The 26775-nt window shown below is 45.9% G+C and overlaps 1 long non-coding RNA gene across 1 annotated transcript; it reads right to left on the bottom strand.

Annotated features, from left to right (window-relative positions):
- Nucleotides 1-9544: 9544 nt before the first annotated feature.
- On the bottom strand, nucleotides 9545-15193 carry LOC135245948 (uncharacterized). The gene is made up of 3 exons (XR_010327467.1): nucleotides 14693-15193; nucleotides 10237-10426; nucleotides 9545-9771 (listed from the first exon to the last, which is right to left on the bottom strand). It is a non-coding gene; the product is annotated as an uncharacterized LOC135245948 (long non-coding RNA).
- Between the last annotated feature and the right edge of the window lie 11582 nt (nucleotides 15194-26775).

Raw genomic sequence — 26775 nt, 5'->3', positions numbered from 1 at the left:
GCAGAACCAGCTGGGGAAAGGGACTTGGGCTTGAAGTGCCATGCAACCAGACTCATACTCACTCACACACATACTCACACACACATACTCACTCACACACATACTCACACACACATACTCACTCACACACACACACACACACACACAAGCACACAGACTCACTCACACACACACACACACACACACACAGACTCATACTCACTCACACACACACACATACTCACACACACACACGCACCGCTGCACCGCCATTTGCCGGGAGGAAATGGAAGCGTCCCGCTACGTCTGCGGCTGTCAGGGAGACGGCCGGATGACAGATAGGCCTGGGCTCACTCCGCTGGCTGACTGGGCCTGTGCTGTCATTTAGAGCAAAACCCCCCCCGCTCTGCGCTACCCCGCCACACACACACACACACACACTCACACACACTCACATACACGTACTCACACACACACACTCACACACACACACTCACATACTCACATACTCATACTCACACACACACACACACACACACACTCACATACACATACTCACACACACACACACACACACTCACATACACATACTCACACACTCACACACACACACACACACACACACACATACTCACAGACACACACACACACACAGACTCATACTCACTCACACACACACACACACACACACAGACTCATACTCACTCACACACACACACACCCCACACTCACATACACATACTCACACACGCACACACACACACACACACACACACACATACTCACAGACACACACACACACACACTCACACCTCCACACACACACACACACTCACACACATACACTTACTCACACACACACACACACTCATACACACACACTCACACACACACACACACACACACAGACTCATACTCATACTCACACACACACACACACACACACTCACATACACTACTCACACACGCACACACACACACACACACACACACACACACATACACATACTCACAGACACACACACTCACATACACATACTCACACACACACACACACACACTCACACACATACACGTACTCACACACACACACACACTCATACACACACACTCACACACACACACACGGGCACTCACATACTCACACACACATGCACTCACGCACACGCAGCTGTGCACATCTGAATGGTACAATGTGTCGTGTAAAATTTACTGATATGATAGACTGACACTTCCCCATAGTCAACATGAGTTACAGAGAGATGAAATACTCTATCAGAAGGAAATGAACAATGCAGATTTTACTGTGTACCACAGCAAGGAGAACCTCATAGAGGTAAAGCAGAATGGAGGCAGAGGCAGATCGGGCCATCTGCTTTGCTTATATATCCCACAAAACCCACCAGACGGACATACGGCAAATATTCAGAATGCGGCGCTGTTATTAAAGCTTAATAAAGCATTCATAACTCAATTACACTTCCTTTATTAGACAGAAAGGGAGCCTCCATTTCCATTCTGATAACCCACACACTGACATTTATTAATGTTGAATAACCATCATCAGTGTCCGCCAGGTTGGAGAAAAGGAACAAAATGAACCGTTTCTACCGGATCAAGAACGTCACGTTGCCGGAGGAACAAAAGAGCAGACCTGTTCAAATTCAAATTCTGCTCGGAGTAAAAGGATATTTAAAAAATCAGCTTTCGAGCCTTGGTGTACGTGTGTAAGTGTGTGTGCGTGGGTGCGTGCGCATATGTGTGTGCACACGTGTGTGTGAAAGAGAGATTAGGAGGCGGTTTCTGTCAAATGTTACTTCTCACAGTCATTTTCCCATCCTTTGGTACCATCTGTTGCTGTAGCTGGTGCCTGTGTGCTGAAGTTCCCCAATAAAGAAATTTCACTCATACACAAACGATCTTTAAGGGGCGAACGATTACAAACCCCACCTTCTTTACTTTAACAGTTGACAGGATTGGGCTGATAACAGAGGCTTTTAGCCACACACAGAATGTGCTTTTAACACAACTAGAAAACCGCCACCACCAGAGCGCTAAATAAAAGAACTACAGCTGGAAACAGGCAAAGGTACAATCATACCGGTACCATAATGTGACAAGGCCTGCAAAACAAAGCTAGTGAAGGGTTGTATTTTTAAAAAAATTTTTTAACAAAATCCAGGTGCTATATGAAAAGATTTTTTTATGTCCGTGTCTCTTTTCCCTGTTTTTAAGAAATAAAAATTTGAATTTCAGCTTTATTGGACAGGACGGTGTAGAAATACAGGAGATGTGGGAAAGAGGTCAGATTCAATCCACTGACATGGCGGCTCGTAATGAGCGTGTGGTCAGTGCTCTGCGGGCTACGCCAACAGACACCCCCTCTTTTTTTTTAACTTTGTTACGGACCTGCCAATTCTGTCATTACGGATAAAAATACTTAATAATTTTGCTAAAGTTTACACACCAGGAAAAGTGTTTATGTTTTGTTTCACAAATAAGAGAAATCACTTCTGAGAGAACAAAAAAATCACAGAAGTTTTGTTCTTTTCTTAAAGTTTATAGGCAGAGAAAAAAAAACCCCAGCTGCCTTCAAACGGCTTCCTGCCTCCTTTCCATTGCTGGTTGAGTCAGGTGGGGGCTCGTTGAGTTGTGTGGGGAACGTGTGGCTGGTTGAGCTGGGTGGGGAACGTGGGGCTGGTTGAGTCGGGTGGGGCTGGTTGAGGCGGGTGGAGGATCGCGTGGCTGGTTGAGTTGGGTGGGGATTGCGCGGCTGGTTGAGTCGGGTGGGGCTGGTTGTGTCGGGTGGTGGATCGTGCGGCTGGTTGAGGCGGGTGGGGCTGGTTGAGTCGGGTGGGGCTGGTTGAGGCGGTGGAGGATCGTGGGGCTATTTGAGTCGGGTGGGGCTGGTTGAGTCGGGTGGGGCTGGTTGAGGCGGGTGGGGCTGGTTGAGGCGGAGTGGGGCTGGTTAAGGCGGGTGGGGCTGGTTGAGTCAGGTGGGGCTGGTTGAGTCGGGTGGGGCTGGTTGAGTCGGGTGGGGCTGGTTGAGGTGGGTGGGGCTGGTTGAGTCGGGTGGGGCTGGTTGAGTCGGGTGGGGCTGGTTGAGGCGGGTGGGGCTGGTTGAGGCGGGTGGGGCTGGTTGATTCGGGTGGGGGCTGGTTGAGTCGGGTGGGGCTGGTTGAGGCGGGTGGGGCTGGTTGAGGTGGGTGGAGGATCGCGCGGCTGGTTGAGGCGGGTGGGGCTGGTTGAGTCGGGTGGGGCTGGTTGATTCGGGTGGGGCTGGTTGAGGCGGGTGGGGCTAGTTGAGGCGGGTGGGGCTGGTTGATTCGGGTGGGGGCTGGTTGAGTCGGGTGGGGCTAGTTGAGGCGGGTGGGGCTGGTTGATTCGGGTGGGGGCTGGTTGAGGCGGGTGGAGGATCGCGCGGCTGGTTGAGGCGGGTGGGGCTGGTTAAGCGGGTGGGGCTGGTGAGTCGGGTGGGGCTGGTTGATTCGGTGGGGGCTGGTTGAGTCGGGTGGGGCTAGTTGAGGCGGGTGGGGCTGGTTGATCGGGTGGGGGCTGGTTGAGTCGGGTGGAGGATCGCGCGGCTGGTTGAGTCGGGTGGGGCTGGTTGAGGCGGGTGGGGGTTGGTTGATTCGGGTGGGGGCTGGTTGAGGCGGGTGGAGGATCGCGCGGCTGCCCCCCCCGGGGCGTCGGGGTTAAAGCTACGCCATCCGTATCACTTACACGCACAAAATGAACAAGCTGCACTTTCTCAAAGTCCCCAGGATGAATATCCGTGGGATAGCTAAATCCAATCAGTGCGGGGACAGTGTCAGCTTGACGAATGGCCACATTACATATCTCCAATATTTTTTTTGAGAATGTTTTTCTTTTTCTTTTTGCCACCCAGGAAAACAAACATCTTACATGCATATATCAGAATTTATAGGATTTTAGGAAGGAGGCAGTTAAATGTTAGGAATTGTACAAATCAACGGCCTTGAACTCAGATATAAATAGGGGAAAGCACTGCCAGAATACTCCAAGACGGAGGTTCCTGTTGAGGAAATTAGGGGATGGGGGATAATTTGGGACCAGATACATCTGCCATATTTCTTTCGGAGATGTCAGACGGGGCGCGCGTTTGTTTGTCGTGTATTAAAGACAAGGAAGAGGAGAACCAATACGTTTTATACGGCTTCAGTGATTAATTTCATCCCCTCAAACGCTGGGCTTCTGGGTAATGGGAGGGAACACAACGCAAACAGAGCATAAATAGTCTATCCCCCCCCCCCCCCCATTTGAAGGACTGAATTTGCTGCGTTTATTTACTCAGCTGGGTTTCTGACGGGATTAGTTTTACCGAGAGAGAGAGGGAGTGAGAAGGCGGCGCTTTTAATAAAAAGTGTCTGCCAGTCTCGGGGATGTTTGCTCTGCGGTGGTTACCCTGGTGACAAAGGAACCGGAACCTACCTGTGAACCCGTACGGCCAGGGGATCGGAGTCGATCTCGGCGGCAGTGGTCGCGGCCTTCCGCGCCGCTCAGCGTCCTTAAGCGGTTAAACCCTCCCCTGTCCCTCCCCTGTCCCAGCCCTGTCCCAGCCCTGTCCCTCCCCTGTCCCAACCCTGTCCCAACCCTGTCCCTCCCCTGTCCCAACCCTGTCCCAGCCCTGTCCCTCCCCTGTCCCAACCCTGTCCCAACCCTGTCCCTCCCCTGTCCCAACCCTGTCCCAGCCCTGTCCCTCCACTGTCCCAACCCTGCCCCTCCCCTGTCCCTCCCCTGTCCCAGCCCTGTCCCTCCCCTGTCCCAGCCCTGTCCCTCCCCTGTCCCAGCTCTGTCCCTCCCCTGTCCCTCCCCTGTCCCTCCCCTGTCCCTCCCCTGTCCCTCCTCTGTCCCTCCCCTGTCCCAGCCCTGTCCCTCCCCTGTCCCAACCCTGTCCCAACCCTGTCCCTCCCCTGTCCCTCCCCTGTCCCAACCCTGTCCCAGCCCTGTCCCTCCCCTGTCCCTCCCCTGTCCCAGCCCTGCCTCCCCTGTCCCAACCCTGTCCCAGCCCTGTCCCTCCCTGTCCCAGCCCTGTCCCTCCCCCTGTCCCAGCCCTGTCCCTCCCCTGTCCCAGCCCTGACCCTCCCCTGTCCCTCGCCCCTGTCCCTCCCCTGTCCCAACCCTGTCCCTCCCCTGTCCCAGCCCTGTCCCAGCCCTGTCCCTCCCCTGTCCCAGCCCTGTCCCTCCCCTGTCCCAACCCTGTCCCAACCCTGTCCCTCCCCTGTCCCTCCCCTGTCCCACCCTGTCCCTCCCCTGTCCCAACCCTGTCCCTCCCCTGTCCCTCCCCTGTCCCAACCCTGTCCCAGCCCTGTCCCTCCCTGTCCCAGCCCTGCCCCAGCCCTGTCCCAACCCTGTCCCTCCCCTGTCCCTCCCCTGTCCCCTCCCCTGTCCCAGCCCTGACCCTCCCCTGTCCCTCCCCTGTCCCAGCCCTGCTGCAAGCAAACGGATCTCTTCCCTATCCGGGAGAGCCCAGCAGGGCGGGTGACCGATCACCATCCAGGGAGCGCGAGCGAACCTCCCCAACGTCACAGCCTGGAAGAACAGCTGCTGGCGCTGGGCCGGGCCTGGCCTGGCCGGGCCTGGCCTGGCCTGGCCTGGCCTTCCCGCCCTGTTCCTGTGAAACCCAATATCCTGGCAGGTCTCCGAGGGCTTTGCACAGATTAAATAATACGGTCTAGCCCTGTGTAATTAACCTCCGCTCGTTTCCATAATTCATGGATACCGGTGTGGCGTCTTCTTTTCTTCTACCGCACACACACACTGTCTGAGGAAAACAAACGCCCAGACCCTGCTTCAGTACTGACAGTCCGCAAACACCAGACCATGATTCAGTACTGACAGACTGCAAACACCCAGACCCTGCTTCAGTACTGACAGTCCGCAAACACACAGACCCTGCTTCAGTACTGACAGTCCGCAAACACCCAGACCCTGCTTCAGTACTGACAGTCTGCAAACACACAGAACCTGCTTCAGTACTGACAGTCTGCAAACACCCAGACCCTGATTCAGTACTGACAGTCCGCAAACACCCAGACCCTGCTTCAGTACTGACAGTCCGCAAACACCCAGACCATGATTCAGTACTGACAGTCTGCAAACATACAGACCCTGCTTCAGTACTGACAGTCTGCAAACACACAGAACCTGCTTCAGTACTGACAGTCTGCAAACACACACAACCTGCTTCAGTACTGACAGTCTGCAAACACACAGACCCTGCTTCAGTACTGAGTCTGCAAACACCCTGACCATCATTCAGTACTGACAGTCTGCAAACACCCAGACCCTGCTTCAGTACTGACAGTCCGCAAACACCCAGACCCTGCTTCAGTACTGACAGTCTGCAAACACACAGACCCTGCTTCAGTACTGACAGACTGCAAACACACACAACCTGCTTCAGTACTGACAGTCTGCAAACACACAGAACCTGCTTCAGTACTGACAGTCTGCAAACACACAGACCCTGCTTCAGTACTGAGTCTGCAAACACACAGACCCTGCTTCAGTACTGACAGTCTGCAAACACACAGAACCTGCTTCAGTACTGACAGTCCGCAAACACCCAGACCCTGCTTCAGTACTGACAGTCTGCAAACACACAGACCCTGCTTCAGTACTGACAGACTGCAAACACACACAACCTGCTTCAGTACTGACAGTCTGCAAACACACAGAACCTGCTTCAGTACTGACAGTCTGCAAACACACACAACCTGCTTCAGTACTGACAGTCTGCAAACACACAGACCCTGCTTCAGTACTGACAGAGTGCAAACACACACAACCTGCTTCAGTACTGACAGTCTGCAAACACACACAACCTGCTTCAGTACTGACAGTCTGCAAACACCCAGACCCTGCTTCAGTACTGACAGACTGCAAACACACACAACCTGCTTCAGTACTGACAGCCAACCAGCTAGCAAATATGTGTAGGAAACAAACTTGTTATAATCAACTATTTCACATACAATTCATCTTGAGTTGTATAATAAAATAATATTGAATACAGGGACAAAGCCATTTTGTGAAGCTGCTGCATCAGTGGAGTCACTTGATCAGTTCTGACCAATGGCATTTCTGAGCCACTCAGCTACAGAGGTGTAGATATAGACAAGGGATTGGAAACTGGGCTCCATAGACTTTCTATTATAAAAAGGTATGAAAAATGAATATTTTCCCAAAACTTCTGAATAATAACAACCACTGTTCCACAAACTGCTACACCTAATGAAATTTATGGTCACAAAAAATCGACTGATGAGGTTTTCTTGGGTTTTCAAATCAGCTTGGGTTTCTACATTTAATTCGATGGACAGTGAGCTCTTTCACCCTCAGCAGTTGCGAACATGTGCAGTAGAGGCTGTTTCCCGATACTTCCTAGGCTTCCCTGACTGGCCCCTCCTCCCCGCTCCAGTTCCTATGTACGCTCTATGCACAGGATAAAGGGGGAGTGGAGATCTGGGCTGGGAGGGAGGATGAGGGGTTTGGAGATTGCACCAAGCACCTCATTTATCTCATTTATATGGTAATGGCTGAAGATTACTGGCAGCCTATTGGCAGTTTTGCATGTCCAGGAGAGAGGGGTTGATGGGAGTTTGCCATAGCACAGGCGCACAGTATGCTCCGGATAGCAATGATGTATTTACATCCTAGTAATTACACTTAAGGTGATGAGTTCAATGTTCTCCAAGCGCAAAGCTACTATGTCTCATTACCACTCCAGTGTTCTTGGCACTGAGCTGTCATTTTTAAAGACCTAGTGCAACCAAAATTTATATTTTTAAATAGATATATTAAACAAGGAGCCAATGAAAACAAATATTAGGCAATACACCTATTTCAGCCTGCTGATTTAAAACAAAGTTCTTATACTGCCCTCTATAGGTGAATTTTGGTAATGGTGCTCGGTATGTAAACAAAATGGAGACTGGGAATGTCGTTCCTCTTTTCCCCCATCTTGGAATGCTCAGTCGTGGTAGTCGCTGCTCTGAACACCGCTATCGATTCTGGAGACAAGCACAGGCTTCCGCTCAAAAGTTCAAGAGCCTTAACACTACCCTACACCCCACCCACACACCAGAACAGAGCCTTAACACCACCCTGCACCCCACCCACACACTAGAACAGAGCCTAAACACCACCCTACACCCCACCCACACACCAGAACAGAGCCTTAACACTACCCTGCACACCACCCACACACCAGAACAGGGCCTTAACACTACCCTGCACCCAACTCACACACTAGAACAGAGCCTTAACACTACCCTGTACCCCACCCACACACCAGAATAGTCCCTTAACATCACCCTGTACCCCACCCACACACCAGAACAGAGCCTTAACACTACCCTGCACCCCCACACACCAGAGCAGAGCCATCACCCAGCATCCCACCCACATACAAGGGCATACATGGAAATTAGCAAATTAGGAAATTAGCAAAAGGTAAATTCCGCACAGAAGTTCAGAAATACTTTTTCCACACAGAGAGTGGTCACTCTCTGCCAGGTCACCTAGTAGAGGCCTGGTTTTCAAGACCAGGCTTGACACAGTGTTGGAGACTGTCTAGTTTGTAGGCAAACCAAGCATTTAGTGGTTGGAAAATGGCAAACATTGTTGGGCTTGTTCTCATCATTATGTTATGTTAATCTGGTTTCCAGGTTTGGTTGTGCATTTCTCTGTCATCCGGAATGGCGGCTGTTAAGTTTCTCTAGGTAAAGGTTTGTTCCAGTTGAGAAGTATGCTTGGTATTTTTTTGACAATTTGGTATTGTCAAAAGATTCAAAACCTTGTTTTTGCGAATGGGGTGATGGAGGCACGCATTGGCATGCCTCCATGAAGACAGAGGAGGGCTGAGAGTATTCCATTGTCCTAAAAAGACCGCCATTATTCAGTTCTGCTGCCACTCAGCCGTAAAACTATTGCATTTCAAACATTTTGTGAAATAAATGCGCTCCCACAATCCGTTCAATAATAGGAAAACCGGGGTGTCGGGCCTCTCCTACTGCCTTGTTCAGCAGCACAACACCAACAAATTGAGAAAAATTACCTAAAACTGCGTTTACAGATATCATTTCATTTCGCAGTTTCATTGCATGCTTGCAATGACTGTGGCAAACAAGCCTGCCACAGGCCACCGAAGTGGCTTTCCTAGGGGCCCTCCAGCACAGAGACACAGGGAGATGATGTTCAATCAGTCCACGTTTATTTACGAGGGTGGCAAGATGGTACAGCCACATGAGCAGATGTAAAACAGTCATGACCGAGGCTCCTCTGTGTGGGTGGGGATGGCAGATTTAACCTGTGCGCACCGATTGCCTCACTATGCACAGGTGCAGCCACCCCTGTTCCTGGGTCCAATCAGCCTGGCCAATTATCCAATTCCTAACCAATTAGATAACTAGTCAGGTCTAATTAGCTTGACCCAGGACAGGTGTGGCTGCTTAGACCAGCCATCCCCACACCACAGTGAAACAGAGAAGACAGCTTTTGATTGGTTTAAGCTAAGCAAGTCATAGCCATGAAGCCCGTGCTGGTCATCAAGACAGTTGCTTTATCGCAATGCATGCTGGGCGATTTGTGTTTTTTTTGTATTGTATGCAAGTGACCACAGTTCATTCCAGCACGAAACGGCTTGATATGCATATCTACTGGGCACGGGTGGAGGCCAGGCTGTAACAGGGGGACACAGATAGGGGGAAGCGTTGCAGTCGAATTTGTGGAATCCCTGTCAGCAAGCCAGAGACGTTCTGGCCTAAACTGCGGAGAAAGAAGAGAAAGGCTTTCAAATAAAGTCGTCCAGCCTCACCCCCCCGTTGAGAAACTATTATACATATTCAAAATAATGTGCCCTGAACCTCCACAGTGGAAGAACGAAAAACAATACCATCACCAGGAGGGTGGCCCGGTTGCCATGGTTACCGAAAGGCCCCCCCGTTTTACAAGACTGGGTGTGATCAATAGCATGCACTTGCACATCTGCTCTTGGCTATGCAATGTATTTCCCCCACCTCATGCCTATCGGCTTCAAGTTTTATTGATACTTTGTGAACGAACGTAATTTCACTTTACGAACTGCGAACAGAGTCGGAGCGAAAAAATAATAGAATTTTAAAAATCTACGCGGTGGGCTGCCAGTTAGCGAGCATCCACCCCCGCCCGACAAGCATCGTCATCCTACGGAGAATCTCTCAATTATTAAAACTTATTTAACCAGATGCTAACCTGGAGCCGCAGCAATTGCACCCGAACGGCGGCGCAGTTTCGCTTGGGGACAGAGGTGACCCACGGCAGAGTGCTCCACGACAGAGGTGCCCTACGGCAGAGGTGACCCACGGCAGAGGTGCTCCACGGCAGAGGTGCCCCACGGCAGAGGTGACCCACGGCAGAGGTGCCCCACGGCAGAGGTGACCCACTGAGAAAAGGAGAAAGAGAAAGCTTCAGGATGAGGCTCGGGCTGTGAACAGGCCGACAAGTAAGCAATGTCACCAATCTGTCAATAAACGCGTAATTGAATTGAATTGGTTTACATGTTGTAGATTAATGTACCGGCTGTCCCTAAAACTGGGCCATTCGCTAGCTATAGGTAGCACAAGCTGTTCTCAGACTTTTGTCGAGTAACGTATGTGTTCTTAAGTTGAGGCATATTTGTAAATGAAAATGGGTTGAATCACACACTGTTCTTACGTACAGCCTAGGCTACAAAGCAGGTCCCTGTCTCATAAAGCAGCTAGAGTGGCTTAGGTGGATATCTGTGCTGAGTAAAACCCAGAACCCTCCCAATATGAAACATGAACTGAAATAAAAAGAGCTATCTTTTTTGTTAGCTTTTACTTAGCATGTTTGTTCAGCTAACTCTGTAATCCTGCTTTGTGAAATATTCCCATGGATCACACCGCTAGCCAGAGAATTTCCAAAAAACATCATGAAGTAACTATGTTTCGAAATGTTAAGTAGACATTTAAATCAGTATAGCCTATACGCGTAGGTTTCTTTTCAACTTTTGTGTGGCTTATCTTCGTTTTAGGTGCAGGCAGTAGTAAATATGTATTCATTCTTTTTTTAACTTTTTTATTTTTAAGTAAACAAAAACAAACAAAACGGCAGAGGAGGTAATAAATTCAAAAAATAAAATGACCTAATCAAACGAGAACAAAACAGAAAAAGAGGAAAGAGAAACAAAAATCAAACAAAGAAGAGAAAGAGAGAGAGAAAAAATATATAGATATGTATATATAGTGGTCATAAATGCTACTAGCATGAAATGTGTATTCATTTTTTGATTCAAACAATGGTAAGTCAATTAAAGTAAGGGTAATAATTTGACATTTTGATGTAGCTCTGTTTTGTCATGTGTTGATATAACTATATTACCACCTTCTGGTGAAATATTACATTACATTACATTACAGGCATTTGGCAGACGCTCTTATCCAGAGCGACGTACAACAAAGTGTATAACCATAACCAGGAACAAGTATGACGAAACCCCTAGAGAGAAGTACCGGTCCAAGTACAGGGAACAACCGCATAGTTCAACCTGGACCCTGGTGGTTAAACTGATTAACACTAACAACGAGAACGGCAACAACGCAATCTATGGAAAAATAAAAATAAATAAAGATACAAGTAGTCGTTAAGACTGGCGCATCAACTAAGTCACCTATTAAACAGCTGCCTAGTTACAACCCTAAGTTTAGTCATTTACAGGGGGGAAGGGATGGGGAGAGGTGCAGCCTGAAGAGGTGGGTCTTCAGTCGTCGTTTGAAATGGGTCACAGTCTCAGCTGTTCTGACCTCCACAGGGAGGTCATTCCACCATCGTGGGGCCAGAACAGAGAGGAGACGTGTTCTGGAAGTGCAGGTGCGAAGAGGGGAGGTGCTAGGCGTCCTGAGGTAGCAGAACGGAGGGATCTGGCTGGCATGTAGGGTTTGAATATCTTTTGAAGGTATGCTGGGGCTGATCCCTTGACTGCCTGGTATGCTAGAACCAATGTTTTGAATTTGATGCGAGCTATAACAGGCAGCCAGTGGAGGGTAGTGAGCAGGGGAGTTACGTGGGAGTGTCTGGGTAGGTTGAAGACCAGACGAGCCGCAGCATTCTGAATGAGCTGCAGGGGTCTGGTGGCAGATGCCGGTAGTCCAGCCAGAAGAGAGTTGCAGTAGTCCAGGCGGGATAGAACCATTGCTTGGACCAGGAGCTGGGTTGAGTAGGTGGTGAGAAAGGGGCGGATTCTGCGGATGTTGTATAGGAAAAATCTGCATGCCCGGGTTACTGCTGCAATGTTGTTGGAGAGGGACAGCCTGTTGTCCATCATCACTCCGAGATTCTTGGCGCAGGGTGATGATGTCACTACGGTGTCCCCTAAGGAAATGGAAAAGTCGAGGAGGGGAGAGGATAGAGCAGGAATAAAGATTAGCTCCGTCTTTCCCGGGTTGAGCTTCAGGTGGTGATTGTCCATCCAGCTCTGTATGTCCCTCAGGCAAGCGGAGATGCGGGCGGGGACCTGTGTGTCCGATGGGGAGAAGGAGAGAAAGAGTTGCGTGTCGTCGGCATAGGAATGATAGGACAAGCCATGGGCAGATATTACAGGGCCAAGGGATCTGGTGTACATGGAGAAGAGAAGGGGACCAAGGACTGAGCCCTGGGAACTCCGGTGGTGAGGGGACGGGGTGGTGATACCTTACCCGCCCAGGCAACCTGGAAGGAGCGGTCAGAGAGGTAGGACTCAATCCAGTCAAGGACTGTGCCGCGGATCCCTGTTGCTGCCAGGGAGGACAGGAGGGTAGAGTGGTCCACAGTGTCAAATGCAGCGGAGAGGTCTAGGAGAATCAGGACAGAGGAGAGGGAGGCTGCTCGTGCGGCATGGAGTGACTCACTGACCGAGAGGAGTGCAGTCTCAGTCGAGTGGCCAGGCCTGAAGCCAGACTGGTGGGGATCAAGCAGGTTGTTCTCAGAGAAATAAGCAGAGAGCTGGTTAGATGCAGCACGTTCGAGTGTTTTGGATAGGAAAGGGAGGAGAGATACCGGGCATTGACAGTGATAGAGTTTTGAATGGGGACAAATGAAACAAGTGATATTTTTGACATGTGTTGAAGGCAAATTCATGTTAGAATGACTAAATCTTTTGGTTTCCTTTAAACCCCAACCCCCAACCCCCCCACCCCAACACACAACACTCTGACAATTCTGTATTCTAGTTTAACACAACATCTGCCACCTACCCTCCCCCTCAAGTCTGCACTCACTGTCAAGACTAACACGCGATCTCCAGGCGCAGACCTGGAGGAACCTTGGCGAAGCATATTTGTTGATCGAATCCCGATCGTAGAAAAAGCAGAACTGCTTATGAATAACGCATTAGATGACAATATGGGGAAGGAGGAGACTTTTCTTGGTCTGTCTAAGAATGTCCTCCTATGTGTTTTTTTTCTTCCAATTCATCGTTGCTTTTCCCTAAAAGCTACATCAGCTAGGACACATTTTTTTCAGTGAAATGTTGTCTGAACAGTGAACTTAGGCATCGTCTGTTAATAAAAGTAAACCAAAGAACTGAAGCCCACCGACTGCCACAGTCCCCACCACCCCGAAAACTCCTGTGTGATCCTGTCCACTGTCTCCAGTGAGTCTTAAATCTTAAATCTCCCCCTACCGCAGGGTCTCTCTCTCTCTCTCTCTCCCTTCCTCCCTCCCTCCCTTGTGTAGCACAGTAAATGCAAACACTGAACTAGATAACACCCGTAATTGCAGCTTGCAGAAATATTTGTACATTGTTCTTATAAAAAAATTATAAACATGCAATGGTTTCTAGCGTATAATTACACACACATTTCCTTATAACAAAGCTAAAATCACAGAGCATAGAAAATATCCATTTTTGTCGCCAATATTTTCTCACTACAGGTTTGTACAGACTTTGATTTTTTTTAAAATTATAATTGGTTGAAATGTGTACAACCTTTCAAGGGGTCACAATCTTACATACAGTATAGGCTGTAGTATCCATGGAGAACAAACCAGCGGGAAAAAAAAGACCTTTCTTTGATTGCATGTGCCATTAGTGAAGACTTGACTCCCCAGTTAATGTTTCTGTATACCATCGTCTTCGAGGAAGTCTGAGTCATTGTGGATTTAACCTTTGTCTCGTGTGCTTGCAAATTAAATCTATTATTTGCGCGCGCAAGTCGAGCATTAGCATAAACGTTGATCAGTGCACCACAGATCACACACGAAGCAGATCTGCTTTGAAATGCTGTCTTAGATAAACATAAGGGGAAGAGGAGAATTCATTCTCTGCTTTTCTACACGTTTGGGGTTACTGTTAACCAAGCGCGTTGCCTCTCCAGTTGCTAAGAAGGCCACGTTGTACGTTTGCCTGAGCCTTTGGGATGTTACCCTGTAAATTGGGATGGCAGGTATGCCATCCCGCCAAGTTATGCCTTGGCGGGGCGTCATGTACACTCTGCAGCAAGGGTTCCCAACCTTTTTTGGCTCAGGACCTTTAGGTATGAAATTTTTCGCAGCCATTTAAAATATTGACATTTTGCTATTGGACACTTTTCTAATATTAAAAAACGTAAAAGATATTACATATGACAGACAGTTACATGTTAGTATACGATCACTGATAAGAGTCCTGTAAAGCACAATATGTTGGCACTGACCGTTCATTTAAACTCACCATGTCTAATGGGATGGTGCGCTTAATCAAAGTCAGGGGGTGTCGAGAGCGCGCATCTCATCTCATCTGTGACATCTAGCCTGGACCGGTACTTTGATATCATGCAAACAAGAGTGATAAATCCTGCAAAAAAATACTTGCGAAGGGAAACTTTCCAAAGTGCATCCTTTGCTTGCTCAGCTCATCACGTTTTCTTTTGAAATATGATTTTGGCTTGCCCATGCATTCTTTGTGTGTTGTCTCAAAGTGTCTTTTAAGTTTGTTTGGTTTCATACTCTCCGTAGACAGCACATTACCGCACGAGAGGCATTTGGGCTTGTCCTTGCTGTACTCGATGACGCTCGTAAATCAATACTGAAGAAATGATTCATCACATTTTCGAGACCGTTTTGAAGGTATATGTTCAGTATCAGGTTCGCTTGATGACGTGGATGGTGCTCGAATGAAGAAATCGGTCCATTTTTTGTTAACTTGTTAAATCAGCTACCACGCTGCATAGGGCAGTTCGCGTGCAGTAAACACCAGCAAACAGTAAACACAAACTTGATTTAAATGAACTTAATATTTGATATATATATATATATATATATATATATATATATATATATATATATATATGAAATTCTGTTTTTTTTTTTAAAATTACTATTTATTTTTAATCGTGTTTCTATTTTCAGCTAGGCTATTTTCTTGCGACCCCATTTGCGTATCAGGCGAACCCACCTGGGGTTGCGATCCCAAGGTTGGGAAACGCTGCTCTACAGTGTGTGAGCTCTTTTTGCGCTAAATCACGTGGTCGATTTCCTTCGTCGATTATACATCACAAGGATGCGTTGTTTTTGTGTCCTGCGTAACTCACTCACAATGCGCTGCGTTAACATAAAAACTAGCGCTCTTTTTGTGTCCTTCTTAACTCTCACACAATGCGCTGCGTTAACATAAAAACTAGCGCTCTTTTTGTGTCCTGCGTAACTCACTCACAATGCGCTGCGTTAACATAAAAACTAGCGCTCTTTTTGTGTCCTGAGTAACTCACTCACAATGCGCTGCGTTAACATAAAAACTAGCGCTCTTTTTGTGTCTTGCTTAACTCACACACAATGCGCTGCGTTAACATAAAAACTAGCGCTCTTACCATCTGCGCATGGCTCTGGGCCTTCTTATGTCTGCCATTTAATAACCATACAGAGCAGGTCTCTGGCATCCAACTATGAAGAATAAGACCAATTTTTACAAAAGTAGAAGAGAAGAATGATACATAACTATCTGACTTAATCATTTTGTCTTTTGCTGACGAAACAGAGTAGTCTTTTATTGACTGTACGCATAATCATATAAGTTGTGCATGTAAAAAATTTTATAAATGTATGTGAATGGACTAAGCATATTTAAACCGCAGCATGGTAGTGAACGCTCATGCTGCTAATTTAAAAGTAGCAAACAAATTTCATGCCATTCTGTTTACTTAGTTTTACTATTATGATGATACTTGTTAACATTTACTCCTATTCACTCAATTTTGCTGGAATTTTCCGTCATACATTTGTTATTTTATTACACATTTGTTTTTGCTTATGGCACTGGCACCACCGAGCGTATTCGTATTTGCGTTTGAATTTGAGTTTGAGTTGGAAGAGCAGTTTAAAGGAGGCGAGACCAAAGCAAAGGCAGGTAAGCTGCGAGGGATACGGAGACCAAGAGAAAGCGTTCGCCGGTACCTTCACGCTGTGAAGCATGTTGCCATGGCGACGGTCTTCGGGCTTCGAAGCGGTCACCTCTGGCTGCGCACGACGTCAAACCTCATCTTGTTATTTTTCCACACATAAAGGACCCATTAAAGCCCAATTTAAAAACGCTCCCTTTGCAGGAACAATGCCTCTTTTTAGCGGCTGAGATTCTTTCTGCATGGCCGTGCATTGTTTTTTTTTTTGCCATTTGTATTGGACAATGGCGCCCGAACGATTCGGTTGATTTCATTTCGACTGCGAGCGTCGTGAGGTGTCGAGCAACAGGCTTTGAGATTCATGCCTTTCCAAATTGCATATGAAAGGATATGAAAGAATGAGATTGCTAAGAAGTGCTCCGTTTCTGAACGTTTTCTAATTATCGTCTGAATCCAGACATAAATATTTCAAAGGTCCTTTCAAGATTGTGTTTGGTCTTCATTTCTTTTGATAGAAATAACAGTGCAGTGCAGACATTTTACAGAAGTGCTATTTTGTGTACATGTAAAGAATCAGGCAAAGACACTGTCACAGTTTGTGAAAATAGTGGCGTCACTGTTGCATTCCATGTATGTATGTACTAAGCATACTTTACATCAACTTCAATGTTGATGTAAAGTATGTCCACATACTTTTGGCCAGGTAGTGCATGATTTAGTATCTCATTTTTTCACTGGGGTATCATTATTTAAATGTTGTGTTCAGAGCTAGTGGAATGACGTGGTGACGTTTCTTGGGGCCCAAACATAGGGGGGTCCACAGCTAAAAAAAAATCAATTTGTTTTATTTAAAAAAGGGGGACCCAGAGCAATATTCTTTAATTGGGTATTAAAGTATTCTTTCCCACACCATTGGTTGTATTACTCATTATCATGGTGTTGTGTGAAGAGGTGGGCCTGTGGTCTGTGTCTGAAGATGGGCAGGGTTTCTCCTGTCCTGACTGCAGTGGGGAGCTCACCCCACCCCTGAATACATTTTTGACACCAAAATGCTGAATCTGGGTGTTAACAGAAAAAAGAGGGGCAACTGACTTTGAATGAGTCTGTCAATGCTTGGAAATGCTGATGACTGTATCAGAGAGCTCTTGTATCGAAATAATCTGGTAGTCTCCTTTTATAAATTAAGAGCATTAACAAACCCAAGATGTAAGCTTGCACAGTGGTAGCAATCAATATACCATACAAATGGAAAAACTAGACAATCAAATTGTTGAAATATTGACACTGGCAAGAAAAAGGCTTGCGCTAAAAACTCAGTCAAAACAAGTACAATTCCATAAGGACGAGAGATGAGCATTTCTCACAACACACAAGGAAAAACCAATGCATCGAGCAGGCAAAGAGAAAACCTTGATCAGGGCTGCCCAGCTCTGCTACTGGAGATCTACCATCCTGCAGGTTTTCATGTCAACCCTGATTTGCCACGCCCGATTCTACTAATTAGCAGCTCAATGTGATCTCCAGCTGAATGAGGCGTGCTTTGCTAGGGTTGGAGTGAAACCCTACAGGACGGTAGATCTCCAAGAACAGGGTTCAGCAGCCGTGCTCTATATGTAATAAAGCACAGTTCTCCCTCAGTCGGACGATAGCTGAGTCAACACTACAGACTGGAACAAGCAATCAGACGAGAAGTTCTGATTGGCTGCTGCTCAACTTGCCTCTTAATTGGCAATTAGCGATTGGTTCTCTCCACAGCCTGCTCAGCTTGCTTTGCCGTCAGGAGCTCGATACTGCGTCAGTGAAACTTACAAAACCGAATGGTATTGTCCACGCTGACAAAAGAAGCTGCCTATTTCGCATCCTGCCTACAGCTCCTCATATTCCACCTCGAAGGAGTAAGTTTTTTTTTTTGTAACTTCCAGCTGGTTTTCAAGGTCTTCTTCAATTTAAAATTCACAAGTACAAATGCTATGTAGAGACTGAGACCCACACACAGCAAAGCGGCTTCTGAAACAGGGGCTATTATTCGAGGTTTGGATTTCCACCAGAGAGACACACTTCTCCACAGTTTCTTAGAGGAAAAAAAAGCAAAAGCAAAAACCCACAGGGAAATGATTTGGAGGATATATGGTTTATGTATTTTGTCAATGAAAAAGGGGGGTGCAGGTGCTGCTGATATTTTGTCGAATGGGTGGAGGATATTGTGTAACATTTTTCATTTGACACTGTGTAATTGGTGGTCGTTTAAGGGGGTCAGTTTAATACGCAGCCTTTTTGGGTGAAATTAGGGGTGGAAAGTGTGTGCGAAATGGCAACCCTGGGGCTGTCAATCACAGATTCTGACTCTCCGTTGGTACTCCACTCTTTTTGTGCAGAGGGGGAAGAAGAGTGTGTGTGTGTGAGTGTGTGTGTGTGTGTGTGCACGAGTATGTGAGTATATGTGTGTGTGTGTGTGTGTGTGTGTGCACGTATTGTGAGTTTGTGTTGTGTGTGCACGCTTTGTGGATATGTGTGTGTTGTGTGGTGCATAGTGTGTGTATGCGTGTGTATGTGTGTTGCGTGTGTATTTGTGTGTGTGCATTAGTATGTGTGTGTGTGTGCATGTGTGTACATGTGTGTGGTATGTGTGTGTATGCGTGTGTATTTGTGTGTGCTGTATCGTGTGTATTTGTGTGTGCGTGTGTGTGTGTGTATGTTGTGTGGTGTGTGTGTGTGTATGTGTGTGGTTGTGTGTATATATGTGTTTCTGTAGGAGCTGGGTAAAAGCATCCTGAGCTCAGCCGAAAACCACGGGTTGGTTTTAACAGGGGGCCTGGGTCTCCAGTGGGCTTGTCTGGCCCCAAATTTTGGTGTGAGAGTGGCCAACGGGGCGGTGGGGGCCAGCGCATCCGCCATATGGCGCCTCGTCTGAAAGGGGGGGGGGGGGGGCAGGTGAGGGAAACCTGGCTTATGGCCACCGCACCTGTTTGTTCTTCAGAAGCCCCCCCCCCCCCCCCCCCGGACCACTCCAGCTGGTGCCGTCTCCGGGGAGTGGCGGGGGAGTGGCGTCCGGGGCCCGATTCGGCAGCAGCTGGGGGGCCGGGACGCCACGGACCCCCCCTCCCTGCCGCGCCGACGCCTCCCGTCCCAGCGTTTCGGCGCTCACCTTCTCTTGGGTTTGTCACGAGCACGCTCCGGGCCCAGTTTCCTGTCCCGGGACTGTCCGCAACGGAGGAGAGGGAGACCTCCCTCTGGTCCAAACCGGGGGGGGGCTGACTTCGCTAGCATCTGGCCGGTACTGGTCTTCACCCTGCATATACGAGAAGTCCTACCCAGAGTGGGAATTGGCCATGACCAGCACACATTGTTTACATCCTTAAAACCCCTTAAACTTCACTTAAAATCCTGTCTTAAATAAGCCCAATTATGTCCAAAATTATATACAGAATAGGCATGCTTGTGATGGCCATGACTAGCTCATATTGTTTACATCCTAAAAACCCCTTAAACCTCACTTAAAATCCTGTCTTAAATAAACCAAATTATGTCCAAAAGTATATACAGTATAGGTAATAATGAGCACATTTGTACAAAAATGACCAAATCTCCTGATCAGATGAGTCTCAGTCTGTAAACATACAGGAAATATTTATTGGATATCTTTTTATTCCCCAGCGATATCCCACTTCCAGATGCTAATTCCATTGAGGGTGGTGCCCTCTGGAGCCTCACGAAACAAATTTTCTTTATTTACCCATTACTCTCTTTTTGACTAAGCCCTGTATTTCAGTCAATTGGTGTCCTCCCTAAGAGCTTCTATGTACAAAATGAGATCATAGTGGTTACTAATGTTTACTTATCAAACAAACAAAATTCGCAGAAACAATGAGATCGCTTGGCTTTACCTTGGTGTGTCATCCCATGGGCACTCACTTGTCTGGCTTGCTGTAAATCAGGCCTGTACGCAGTGAGTAGGCTCCTGTCATTTGCACATGGATGAAAGAAAGCGGGATCTGTGTGTTTTTAGGAATTAGGCGCAAGTTGCCAGCTTAGTGGTAACAAGGAGGTTAGATTGCAGGTTGTGCACTGTGCCACACTCCGTACATCTGCGGTTTGTTAGTTTGTCTGGAGCTTTTAGCCAAAGCATAGCATTTAACCTGGTTAGCAAACACAATTAGCGCTAAAGACAGACACACTACTATGACAGACAGTACTACTGTCACGACGCACGCCACTACACCTGCATGTTATAGAGAGGGAGGGGGCAGTTTGTTTAATTAATAGAAACATTCACTGAGGTATAGTCAGAAAAGGTGTGCTCTCTAGTGTATTATATTCAAACCAGTATATTATATATAAACCAGTATACTATATATAAACCAGTATATTATATACAAACCAGTATATTATATACAAACTAGTATATTATATACAAACCAGAACCAGTATATTATATACAAACCAGCATATTATATATAAACCAGTATATTATATACAAACCAGCATATTATATATAAACCAGTATATATATATTATATATTCCTTCACATTTCAAAGGTATTCTGAAACATCGACGGAAGACAGAATAGCAGCCTAGAGAGTTTGCTTTTCTCTTTCTTGTCTTAATGACCTCCTACAATAATGGCATTAATTAAATTTCCATTATTAACGTCCCGCCTAAATGCACGGACGATGACGAGGAGGCGCGCAAAGTGATCTTCGCTCTCAGTCATCTCATTTGCATATCGGTTAATCAGAGGCGCACTTAATCCTAATCCTATCGTGGAAACCCTAATCATCGCTATGGAAATGAAGGGAGGCCCCGGCAGGTCCCTCGATTTCAGAAAGTTCTCTTCATTATTGTAATTATTTTGTTTTCCTTCTTCCTCCTGGAAGAGATTGCGACCGTCGCTTTGTGCAGAAGGGCGTCTGAGCTCGATTTCGCGGCTCTTGTAATAAATTATTCAAATTGCGCGTACTGGTACAATGAGCTCCCCCCCCCCCCCCCCCCCCCCCCCCCACACACACACACCCCCCACATCGTTCCTCTGAGACTCTGCACTAATAAGATTTTATTTGCATACAGCAGTGCATTCAAAACACATCAAGATCCAATGAGCAAAAGCCCCTGACTAAATAATTATATTATGGCTGACTAACAAATGAGAAAAAAACATTGACTGTTTATATTAACAAATGGATAACAGACTTGTATATATTAAGATATAATATTCACAGGTTGGCAATAAAAAAATAGACTCAACATGAGATTAAGAAATGCTCAAGCTTAGATTGCATTAAAAGTGCGAGTATCGCATCACGGAATGTCAGGGAAGTAAAATGTTTATTTTCTGAATCCAGTGGTTTCCGACAGTCAGTGCCCTTCTTAAAATGTTCAGCACTCCAAATACTGAACACAGGCGGTACTGCGTGCTAAACCCCTCAACTCAACATACATTTAAAATACATTTTAATTGATTTAAGTTAATAATCAATGAATCGACAGATTTGTTGATTGATAGGTCAGTCAAACATTGACCTGGGAGTCATCCGACGGGTAAAAACAAGATTTATATTATGTCTTATTATGATTAAAGAATTTTATTAAATGAAAAACAGCCAATTTAAAAAAATGAAATCATGCATTCATTATTGAATGTAGGTTCACTGTTTATAATTTTCAAAACAGGAGACATAAACCGGACATTAATTTTAAAGGACCAATAAAGACAGACCATGCCAGCAATTTCCCCTCTTCAGGCTTATTTCAAAGGGGACAATTCAATTATTAAAGTGACCTTATGTTGTTGAAAGCAGGGCTGAACACCATGGTATTATAATCAAATGATTTATGGCTCTGGCCTCTTTCCAACAAGAACAAACATGAATATGTTTGAAGGTAATTCAGCTCAGCGATTGAATACCACTACAAGATAGACATTTTTCTCCTGCTTTTAACAACAGAGGTGATGGTTGTAGGCAATCAGTGTCAAGTCCAGACTGTGGTGTAATTTCTGCCATTGAGTAAAGTATTACCCATGTGACCAGACGCACCTCGCCAGCCTACTTTTGAGGTCGGGACTGGCTACTGCTGCAGATCAGCTGGTGGAGAGAGCACACGCACCTGGGTTGTATAAACTAACCGGTCCGGGTGCTTAAGGGTGTGTTCCTCTCTGCAGTTCGGGGGGCAGAGACCGGTATCTCACACCGAGAGAGCGAGTCTTTGAGTTTTGTCGAAGGAAAGGAAAGAAGGAAACTGAAAAAAGTTGGCCGAAAAGTTGGCCAACGGCCGTCACTGGGCTGTACTTTCTTTCGTCTTTTTTCATTTTAAGTTTTTTGTTTTAATTGATTGTTTTTGCCTGGAACCCGTGAGGGGGAAGGGTGAAGGTGTCTGATTTATTTAATTTTGTGTTGGTGTGGGTGCGCTCTCTCTCTCTCTCTCTCTCTCTCTCCATGCGGCAAACGGCGGTCCACATCTCGCTCCCAGGGGTAGTCACACCGGCGTGTGACACCTACAAAACAGAAAATTCAACACTAGCAGATCTCAACAGCCATTATCTGCATAGACATTGAGACTCTCAACTGAAGATTTCAATTGAATGTCACAGAGTGGCGTTCAAACTCACATTTGAAACAAAATCATGATCCTTATCCTTCTGTGGCCTTGATACCACAGAAGAGAGAGAGAGAGAGAGAGAGAGAGAGAGAGAACAGGCAGCACTCTAATGGTCAGGTCAACCAAAGCAGGCTACGTAATAACAATGTAATATCGTATGGATCATGGACACGTTTTCCTGATCCAGTTATACCGTCTCTCTCTAGAAGGCCATAATCTAAACACCTGTGTAGTGATCGTGGCTTTTAATCAGCATCTTGATATACCACAGCTGTGCAGAAGATGGATTATCTTGACAAAGGAGAAATGCTAGCTAACAGTGATATAAACAAATTTGTGGGCAAAATTTGAGAGAAATAAGATCTTCATGCACATAGAACAAATCTTTGAGGTATTATTTAAACGCATTAAAAATGGCTACAAAAATAAAAGGGTTGCGTTTATATTTTTGTTCAGTAAAAGATCACCACTGGCTCTGCAGTTTAAAAACTCAAATGTGTGCCAACCGTCCGTGTGAGAAAGACTTTTGTCAGCTTCATTTACAAGCCAATTATCTTTATCTTTTCAGATGCATCAGCCTTTTTTTTAACCAATCACAGCTGCCCAACCCTGTTTCCAGAGATCTACCATCCCGTGGGTTTTAATTTCAATGTCCATTAGGCATTAAGTAGCATCCTGCACCAAGAACAGACTTCTGTGGCCAAGAGTCTGTACTGCTACATTGGGTGTGGCTGTGGCTTGTAGGGAGGAAGTGTAGTATAATGGGTAAGGAGCTGGTCTTGTAACCTAAAGGTCCCAAGTTCACTGCCGTTGTACCCTTGACCCAAGGTAACCTGTATTGCTTCAGTGTATATCCAGCTGTATAAATGGATACAATGCATATGCTATGTAAAAGTTGTGTAAGTCGCTCTGGATAAGAGCATCTGCTAAATGCCTGTAATGTAATGTGATGCATTACAGTAGTGTCCAGTGATGCAAAACACATCACTCAGAGAGATTTTTCCTGGATGGGAGACAGCAATCGAAAAGATTGCTATGTAAATGCAACTTTTTGACTGTTATTGGTGCACCAACCATTTGCCATCATTAAGAAGTAGGATCACAAATAAGTGATTGGAAGGCTCTTAACTGAACATTCTAATGCTGATGTAACAATCATTAGAGTTCTAGAACACTGACTTAGAATGTTGAAAAAACATTCCAAAAAACCTACTCTTGTAAGGTTTAACTGATTATAGGGATAATAGCCCCTATATTTAGTTCTGCTAAATTCCTACTGCTATCCAGGCTGGAAAGAGCACCTGGAGTATCATTGCTCAGTATGCACTAACAGACATATAGAGAAAATCTCATGCATGTGGGAAGGTTGCCCCTTTTCACTGCTGAAATTGGCAGTCTTGTCAAGAAGCAAGTAAATGGTGACTCCTGGTGTAGGAAGGCATGAATTGCAGTTGTACATTAAATTACTATTCTTGTGATGTGGAATAGTAACGTTTACTCAAAAATGGGCCCAGGGCTGAAGTTATAGTGGTTGGTTTTGTTAGTTTCGTCAAAACAAAAACGAACAAAACCAACCACCCCCATCATCTGAGCTGCCCATCATCTGAGCTGCCCATCATATTGTCATTTTTAGCAACCACTAATTTGATCAATGTGCGCACTGACGAACTGATCGTGTTGGTCACAAAGCTACACCCTGAGCCGACCAGAGGAGGATGGGCTTCCCCCCTTGAGCCTGGTTCCTTCCAAGGTTTCTTCCTATCCGCTACAAGGAATTTTTCCTTGCCACTGTCGCTTTAGGCTTGCTCCTGTGGGGGTTTAGGCCAGGGTTGTCTGTGAAGCGTATTGTGACAAGTGTTTGTGAAATGTGCTATATAAATAAGATTTGGTTCGATTTTGATTAGATTTGACCAGTTTCACGCAATAAGCACTCAGTTGGTGATGATCTAGCCACACTTAGTCATCACATCATATAGAAATATGAAGACAGAAAACACTGTTCATATGGAAAACGAGTCTTCACTGTAACACCACACCACTAGATGGCAGTGTACTGGGCAGTTTTACTGTACATGTTGAGTTAAGTTTATTTGACATGGACATCACAATCACATTGGACAAACCAGATGCATTGCTTAAGTGTTTTAGCATACATGCTAATTCTCAACACTTGTCCACAGGCTATACTGAGAGATTGTGCGGACAACACCGGCCAGAGAAACTTACAGGTCAGCTCATTCTGTTCCAGGGAATCTATTTAAACTTGAGATAACATTCTTTTGTACACAACATTTTCAGCGCGCATGGAGCGGCGACACGGACAACAATAATTCCTCGGGAGTATTTCTGAGTAAACGCTGAACATTCCACGGAGGTTTTCTCCGAGTTAGCACGTCTCTGGGACTAAAAATGACTGTGGATTTTGTTCGCCGGATTCTTGCGGTGACAAGCATGCCGACTTTACCATGATGCGTGTTCTCTGTGGATTTCCAAAACGCTAAGAAGGTGCAAAACTCCCAAGCTTGATTTGCCACCCCATTATTACAAAATAAGGAACTGTTGTTGCTAAAACACTTGTATTGTAAAATAGTTTATATGGAACCATGAGTTTTAACACTTTCAAACGGTGTACAGTGGGACCAGATTGATAGAAAATTTCACCATAAAACAAAATGGAATGAATGTATAAACCCATTTTGACCTGAACACGGGCCGGTGCGTATGGGGTTAATGTTTGAACACCAGAAATACGTACAGCACTAAACTTTTTAGTTGGATACCACATACCACTTCCTCAGGTTTGCAGGCTTTGGTGTTATAAAGACAAACATCACATTTACAGCATACAGGGAAACTCCATTCAGTTTTATGCACCTAAATTGTAGAATGTCCTTCCCATTGGGGATCAGAGTACCAACCATTAAAAAAATACAAAAGCAGGTAAAAATATTATTTTGTGCTGATCTCACATTTTTAAAGTCCTTATTTTATCTCTACCACACGTTCCTATTTTGCTTGTAATAAATATGTACTTTTCCTGCGATTGTTATTCTTAGAGAAAAAAAGTGAACTCACCTCATCTGTAAGAGACCACTCTTTCCCCCAAAGCCAGTCGGGTCTGGAAGCTCCTGCAGAAGGCCTGGCATTGTCTCATTTACCTCTAGAGCAGCGCTTATTACAGACTAAATGCAGCGTTTACTGCAGATTAAATGCAGCGTTTATTGCAGACAGACTAAATGCAGTGTTTACTGCAGACTAAATGCAGCGTTTACTGCAGACTAAATGCAGCATTTACTGCAGATTAAATGCAGCGTTTACTGCACGACTAAATGCAGCTTTTTGCTGCAGACTAAATGCAGTGTTTATAAGAGACTAAATGCAGTGTTTATTGCAGAGATTAAATGCACTTTATTGCAGAGACTAAATGCAGCTTTACTGCAGATTAAATGCAGGTTTACTGCAGAGACTAAATGCAAGTTTATTGCAGAGACTAAATGCAACATTTACTGCAGAGACTAAATGCAGCATTACTGCAGACTAATGCACATTTGCAGAGACTAAATGCAACATTTACTGCAGAGACTAAATGCAGTGTTTACTGCAGACTAAATGCAGCATTTACTGCAGATTAAATGCAGCGTTTATTGCAGACTAAATGCAGCGTTTACTGCAGACAGACTAAATGCAGCGTTTACTACAGATTAAATGCAGCGTTTATTGCAGAGAGACTAAATGCAGCGTTTACTGCAGAGACTAAATGCAACATTTATTGCAGAGACTAAATGCAGCTTTTACTGCAGACTAAATGCAGCGTTTACTGCAGAG

The sequence above is a fragment of the Anguilla rostrata genome, chromosome 19, assembly GCF_018555375.3.
Source record: "Anguilla rostrata isolate EN2019 chromosome 19, ASM1855537v3, whole genome shotgun sequence".
NCBI classification, from domain to species: domain Eukaryota; kingdom Metazoa; phylum Chordata; class Actinopteri; order Anguilliformes; family Anguillidae; genus Anguilla; species Anguilla rostrata.
The sequence above is the reverse complement of the archived record's forward strand: the minus strand, read 5'-3'. Positions and strand labels throughout refer to the sequence as shown.